The following is an 8,219-nucleotide window of genomic DNA, read 5'->3' as shown; positions in this document are numbered from 1 at the left end:
TCTCAAAGGAAGGCATAGCTGTGGACCCAGCGAAGGTAGAGACTGTTTTGGCTTGGGAGCAACCGAAGACAGTGACTGAGATCAGAAGTTTTGTGGGTTTAGCCGGATATTATAGACGCTTCATTGAGGGATTTGCCAAGATTGTTGGACCTTTAACTCAACTGACGAGGAAGGATCAACCTTTTGCATGGACTGAGGCGTGTGAATCAAGTTTTCAGACTTTGAAGGAACGTTTGACGACGTCACCTGTGCTTATTTTGCCACAACCGGAGGAACCTTATGAGGTCTACTGTGATGCTTCGCATCAAGGCTTGGGATGTGTACTGATGCAACATCGGAAAGTGGTGGCTTATGCTTCGAGACAGTTGAAGACTCACGAGAAGAACTACCCGACTCACGATTTGGAGTTAGCTGCCATTGTGTTTTCGCTTAAAATCTGGAGGCATTATCTTTATGGTTGTACTTTCACGATATTTAGCGATCACAAGAGTCTTAAATACTTGTTTGATCAGAAGGAGCTGAACATGAGGCAACGAAGGTGGATGGAGTTTATCAAGGACTACGAGTTTACGCTGCAATATCACCCTGGGAAGGCAAATGTAGTTGCTGATGCTTTGAGTAGGAAGATGCATGTCTCGTCAATGATGGTTAAAGAGCTGGAGTTACTGGAACAATTTCGAGATATGAGTTTAGGTGTGACACCGTCTGAGGGAAAGTTGAAGTTCAGAATGATCAGAATCGCCAGTGGATTGATGGAAGAGATTAGAGAGCAACAATTGCAAGATGCGTTTCTGCTAGAGAAGAGGAACTTAGTAATTCAAGGGAAAGACCCGGAGTTCAAGATAGGAACTGACAATATCCTACGATGCAAGGACAGGGTTTGTGTACCCAACAATCCAGAATTGAGAAGGCTAATCATGGATGAAGGACACAAGAGCAAATGGAGAATTCATCCGGGAATGACAAAGATGTATCAAGATTTGAAACTGAATTTTTGGTGGCCGGGAATGAAGAAACAAGTGGCCGAGTATGTAGCTGCATGTTTGACTTGTCAGAAGGCTAAGGTAGAGCATCAGAGACCTGCTGGTATGTTACAGAGTTTAGACGTGCCAGAATGGAAATGGGATAGCATATCCATGGATTTCGTGGTAGCTTTGCCAAGATCAATTGTGGATCGTTTGACTAAGTCAGCGCATTTTCTACCAGTGAGAACTACCTACAACGTGGAAAAGTTGGCTGAGATTTATGTGTCTGAGATTGTGAGACTACACGGAGTTCCGACGAGTATTGTGTCTGATCGGGATCCAAAGTTTACTTCGCACTTTTGGGGAGCTCTTCATGATGCGTTAGAAACAAAGCTGAGATTGAGTTCGGCGTATCATCCACAAACTGATGGACAAACAGAGAGAACTATTCAGTCGCTAGAGGATCTACTACGTGCTTGTGTGTTAGATAACAGAGGAAGCTGGGATGATCTTCTGCCGTTGATTGAATTTACATACAACAATAGTTTTCATGCGAGCATTGGAATGGCACCGTATGAAGCTTTGTATGGTCGAAAGTGTAGAACACCGTTGTGTTGGTATCAAGATGGGGCGAGTTTGTTGATTGGGCCAGAATTGCTGCAACAGACGACTTAGAAGGTTAAGCAGATCAGAGAAAAGGTGAGAGCTTCACAGAGCAGACAGAAGAGTTATGCTGATCAGAGACGCAGAACCCTAGAGTTTGAAGAAGGTGACCATGTGTTTCTACGAGTAACTCAGACTACGGGAGTTGGACGAGCAATTAAGTCAAGGAAGCTCACGCCAAAGTTTATTGGACCTTATCAAATCACTCGACGTGTTGGACCAGTTGCATATCAGATTGCACTACCACCGTTTCTTTCCAACATTCACGATGTATTTCATGTGTCGCAGTTAAGGAAGTACATTCCAGACCCGACTCATGTAATCGAGCCAGAAAACGTTGAACTGAAGGATGATTTGACTTTTGAGGCACCACCAGTGAGTATTGGGGATAGAAGAGTGAAACAACTGAGAGGGAAGCAGATTGCATTAGTGAAAGTGATATGGAACAACGACACGGGAGACGTTACATGGGAATTGGAAGACAAGATCAAGGAATTGTATCCCGGACTTTTCACAGAACTCTGAGTTTCGAGGACGAAACTTTCTTTTTGGAGGGGAGTATTGTAAGACCTGGAATTACAGAACTAGTTACTTTCCGACTCACGCGTAGAATCAGTGTAAGCGTGCCAGGAGTTTGCTGTTCGAGAAAGATTAATGAAGAAGAAAGTTCAGGAATTGCTTGAGGAATGTTTTATAGTTGTTTTAGGAGTTAGTGCGAGTCGTCTGCACACCTGCTTTATGGCGAGAGTGTCCAGAATAGGCTAATTTCGCTTTTAAAGTGTGACACCCAGGGCTGACGAGGGCGGGGAGTGATCGCCGGTGTAGTGAGGCACGGACAAGGAGCGGCTCCTGGCAGGCTTCTAGGCGGAGGGTCATAGGAATGAGCCGATCTCACACCCGAACAAGAGGTATTTCGAGACTGTGTAGGGATGGACTATACAGTTGAGGAAGGCATAAAAGATTTGATTGTACTACCCATAACAACAAGTTGCAACTTCTTTTCGGGAGCCCAACTCATAAGAACTTCATGGTTAAGTGTGCTTGCCTTGGAGCAATATCGTGATGGGTGACCTCCTGGGAAGTTTTCCCGGGAAGTGCGCGAGTGAGGACAAAGCGCACTGAAAAGACTCGTGTTGTTACCGTGAGGTCAGTCGTCAAGTCGGGATGTTACAAGTGGTATCAGAGCCAACCTCTCCCAGTACGGTGTGGTTCGAGGACGAACCAAGCGGAAGCTGGTGGGCCTGTGACACCCAGGGCTGACGAGGGCGGGGAGTGATCGCCGGTGTAGTGAGGCACGGACAAGGAGCGGCTCCTGGCAGGCTTCTAGGCGGAGGGTCATAGGAATGAGCCGATCTCACACCCGAACAAGAGGTATTTCGAGACTGTGTAGGGATGGACTATACAGTTGAGGAAGGCATAAAAGATTTGATTGTACTACCCATAACAACAAGTTGCAACTTCTTTTCGGGAGCCCAACTCATAAGAACTTCATGGTTAAGTGTGCTTGCCTTGGAGCAATATCGTGATGGGTGACCTCCTGGGAAGTTTTCCCGGGAAGTGCGCGAGTGAGGACAAAGCGCACTGAAAAGACTCGTGTTGTTACCGTGAGGTCAGTCGTCAAGTCGGGATGTTACATAAAGCAACGTTAAGTGAGATTTCAAATCCTTGGGAAAATAAGAAGTTCTCTTTATTTTTCCTTCGACCAGTGTTTCATTTCGGAACCCTGGACTGTACGCACGATAGTATTCACTTCTCGGAAGTCCGACGACGCTAATTTCTTTGCTTCAAAACCCTAAATTCAATCACTGAATGAAGAGTTTTTCTATTCGGGACTTTTAACGAAGTTTCCGTCCGCATTGTCAGATTTGTTTAGATGTTTCCAATCTTTCTTCAAAACGAAGTTTTGTCGTCTGACCTTCACAGCAAAAAGTAGTTTTTCGGGACAGATTAACTTACACCGCTTTTGGGATTTTAGGGATCGTTTTTCCCTAATGTTGGAGATTTTTTTTGAGTTCTGGAGTTCTGTCGCCATAATCTCTCTTAGAATTCGCCGATGAACGTGCTGCAAAAATCGGAATCGCAAAATTTTCATTTTCCCGCGATTTCACCTTCCTATAAATAGTAAAAAAAATCAAAATATCTCCCATAACTTCCATTAGTGGCCGCGGGTTTGAAGGAGAGGAGAGGAGAGGAGATTTTCGCCGAAACTTGACCGATCTTCGCGCAGTTCGTTCCTACTTCAAGGTATCGAGGTAACTAGCTTAATTCTTACCTCTGATCATTGTTTCTACTGCGTTTCTTTAGTCGTTTCTGTGCTCAAAGTTTCGAGCTTTTCGTAAAACTATCCGTTTTTCTTGATTTTTCGCTTGGGTTATCTTCTGTACTTGCCCAAGAGCCTAGAACACTCGCCGTTATTCGCCAATTTTGATCGAGTTGTCAAGGATCTGAAAAACTGATTCAAAACCCTTTTTGCGCACATTTCGAAACTTTAATGTCGAAAAGTCGCAATCCGACTTAGTGTCTTTAGGATTAGTTGCTACAAATGTCGTTAGGAACATCGCTATCAAATTTGTTTTCCGAAGTTGTAACTTTGAGGTTTTGAGCTTTTATTTTGGACCAAAACGCCCCTGAATAGTCGTATTTCGATCCGATCGTCCGAAAATTTTTCCGACAGTTTCTTTACCTTAGTTTTATCCTAAAACTACCTTGTAATCAGATTAGATCGAAGAAAAAGAGCTGGAGCTCTTTTCTCTTTATGGCCGAGAGCTTATTCAAGGGGGGGGGGGTTTCGTTTTCGAAAACTTGTCTTTTCGTACCCGATTGTTGTATTCTGAAGCTTCGATGCTTTGTCTATCGTTAATAAGTTGTATTGTGATCGAGCTAATCGATTTTGTTTGGATTTCTGCTTTGTTTTCTCCGAGGTTCAGTTGAAGGAACGTTGGGTTTCTCAGAGCAATTGTGTGAAGGAAACTTAGACCACGAGGCTGGAGCAACTCGAGGTTAGGGCAACTTACATATTAGATAAGATTGCATGATAGGCGTCGATAAATTCGACTTATGTATGATTTTGATATTGTTTATGATGATGATTTATTGTTATGATTGTTTTCATAACTTATGATATTGATTTTGTATTGAATTGTGCGTTTTTTACGCGACTTCGGAGCGAAGAATCACTGAATTGATTCCTTTTGATTTTTCGGGTTGAATGAACAACCCTAGGCAAGTCCAAACTCAAGGTTTGAGACTTAGCTATCGTTTATATACTTAGACTTTCCCCGAGGGTTACATTTGGTGGGATTTTGGCAAACATAGAATGAATAGAATCTTGGAAACTAAAGACCTTAGAGAACTTAGTCTTCAAAGAATTAAACTCATAATCTGACTTAGGGGTGTTCATAACCGAACCAATCCAAACAAAACCGACAAACCGATCCAAAAAAAACCGTAATCCAATCAAACCGAAAACCGAATGGACTGATAATTGAAAAAACCGAAATTATTTATTGGATCGGATCGGATTTTGGATTTGATTTCCAAAACCGAACCAATCCAATCCAAACCGAACATTCACAAATATGTATAATTTTAGTTATACATATATCATTCCATTTACACTTACATAGTACATATTTATTGTATATATATTGATTATATCACACATGCTTATTTATAAAATTACGTTTTAATAAAAACAGTTCAAGTAATTTTTTGAACTATATACATGCATCAAAGTAAACAATTATAATCATAATTTAAAAATATGTTGACTATGTTATAATTTATGAATGTTATATTAATGTTATAAATTATGTATCGTTGTATTTATCATATATTATATATTTTTTAAATTTATACAACACAATTTTTAAGTACAAAAAAGTGAAACAAAAACCGAACAATCCAATCCAATCCAAACCTCTATAGATTGGATCGGATTGGTTCAGATTTGAATTTAGTAAAAAATCCATTGGATGACAAAATCATAAAACCGATGAGATCGGATCGGATGATTTTTCTCCTCAAAACCGATCCAATCCAATCCGCGAACATCCTGAAGGGGAAAATGATTGCGAAAGACGGGGAAATGTCAACAAGTCTTGAAGTACTGGGAATTGGGGAAAGCCACTGAGGCGATCTACGGTGATGATTGAAAGTCACCGAGTACTTTGGTACTCTTGTTGTTGGAGTTGTGTTGTATTGACCGACACTAAACTCTTGGTTTTTGAAATTGGGTTTTAAGCTAAACGCTTGTGTTGTGATGACGATTCGATGTTTGGCTAACCATATTGCATCATGCATCATTCGGTGAAGAACGGGAATGCTTCACCAATAGTGAAGAACGGGAATGCTTCACAAGTGAAGAACGGGAATGCTTCACGAAGGTTGGGGAATTGCCTTCATCGAAGAACACCTGGGTGTATCTTCGACATAGCGGGCTGATCCGACTATGCATGGGTTTGTAAGTGACACCCGAGCGAAAATGGTTAAACACTAGGCCGGTGTTAGGACTGACTCGATGGTGCCCATCCCAAACAACTATCCGGATCATATTGAATTGCATTTCACGCATACATTCACCCTGACTGGAATTGTGTGCTGTTTGCGTTACTGAATTATTGTTAGAGCCGATAACATGCTAGGAATATATTTATATATATATAATAACATATATATATATTCCCCAATCACATGTTGTTTGTATATCTACTCTATTCCGTGAGTTGACCCTAGCGCCTTGGCTTTGGTTTCATGTTTGTGTTTGGGCGGTCGGCCTGCTGCCAGATGTCGACGGTGGACTGGGTTTCGATGGTCTCTCCCTCGGGGGGGATCAGGTTTGAGCTGGTTGACCGACATGCCCCCACCGCTTGGGTGATCGATGTTGCGGGTCACCGAGTGACGTACCGGGGAAGGGTCATGGAGGACCGGACTGACGAGCGGGGACGTCTGACGAAGGGAGTTTTACGACGCATGGAACTGAGCTTCAACTTGCCAACTTTAGTTCGCTGGGGACTCGGTACTGGGAGGGTAGGTTTAGGCAGGCGTCATATTTTGTGTAGAGCTCTGATTCGTTTTGCTTTTGGGACAGGGTAGGTTCCCGACGCATGGCTTTTCGTGTGGTTCTCTTACTGAGGGATCACAGTGAGTCAGTCGGACTGTAGGGGTCCTTGCTTAGGCCATTTTGAGGCCGACTTTCTCCTAGTGGATTGTACTTATAACTTTCTCACTCACACTTCTGGATCTGTATATATTTGCCTACGAGCACACTACTTTGGAGTCACTGCGAGTGCGCGTGACGTGGGAGTGCAGCTGAGGCTGTACATGTTTATATATGTTGTACATCGGTTAGCTTAGTTTGCTGGGTTATGTCTTTATTTTCTGTCGCTTTAATTTAAAAAGGAAACGAAAAAAAATATACCGGTTTTTCGCGTAAAGTTTATTTTTGTGTTACTAAAGTGACACCTGGAAATCGGGGTGTTACATTCAACATATATATGTATAATTGCACAGTAAAGTTAGTACAATCCAGCAAAACATGGCACATATATCAACACATCCTATGATTAACCACTTAGCACGTAGCATGTGAATCAATCTATAGCAATAACCAAGCAATAACACAAATGTCGTCTCAAGCCCCAGAAATCGGAGATACACGTCTCTATTGATAAACATTGGCCTAAGCCTCAGAAAATATTTTCCAGATCACATATTCAATCATAAGCATAAACAATAAACAAGTCGAATTTATCGACGCCTAAGTCATTATCTAGCAAGGTAAGTTGCCCTCACCTCTTAGTTTTCCAGCTTCACACAACAGGATTTCTCCACTCATTGCACCTAAAGCTCCAAAGATTTCCTCCGTCTAACCTTTGAGAAAATCATAGAAGAATTCAACCAAATCAAGTCAGAACTAACCAAACAATATTCACTAACGTTAGACGAAGCATTACAAGCTCCAGAGTATGATAACCTAACACGAGTTTTCGCGAAAAAAGAAATTTTCTCCCCACTTAGAGTGGTCTCGGTCGTGACACTGAAAATAGTGTTCCGGCACTTTTTCTTCGATCAAACTTGATTCCTAGGTTATCTTTAGTCGTATCTAGGTTAAAATAAAGCTCAAAAAAATTATCGGGTCGAAAACTAAAATAGAGACAATTTGGTCAAGGTTTTTAGCTAAAAAATTCAAAGTTTGAATTTTGAAAAATAAATTTGATGAGGTGGTTACTAATGATGTTTATGACGACTAACCCTACTGACGATAAGCTCAGTCGAGAGTTTTTAATCCAAAAAACGAAATCTCAACATCAAATTGGGTATTTTGGTAGTTTTGAATTCTTAAGACGATCCGGCGAGAATCGGCGGAGTATTTGGGACGTATAAATGGTAGGGATGAAGTTTAGAAAGAATAATCGAGTTATTTGGACAGTTTTACAAAAAGCTCAAAACTTTGAGCACAGAAAGACATGTAGAAACACGACAGAATTGACAATCAGAGGTAAGAAGTAGTATACATACCTCAATGCCTACGTGTAGCAACTAACAATGCGACGATCGGTCAAGAAACGACAAAATTCTCTTCTCCCCTCT

Source organism: Lotus japonicus, chromosome 4, assembly GCF_012489685.1.
Source record: "Lotus japonicus ecotype B-129 chromosome 4, LjGifu_v1.2".
NCBI lineage: Eukaryota > Viridiplantae > Streptophyta > Magnoliopsida > Fabales > Fabaceae > Lotus > Lotus japonicus.
The sequence above is the reverse complement of the archived record's forward strand: the minus strand, read 5'-3'. Positions refer to the sequence as shown.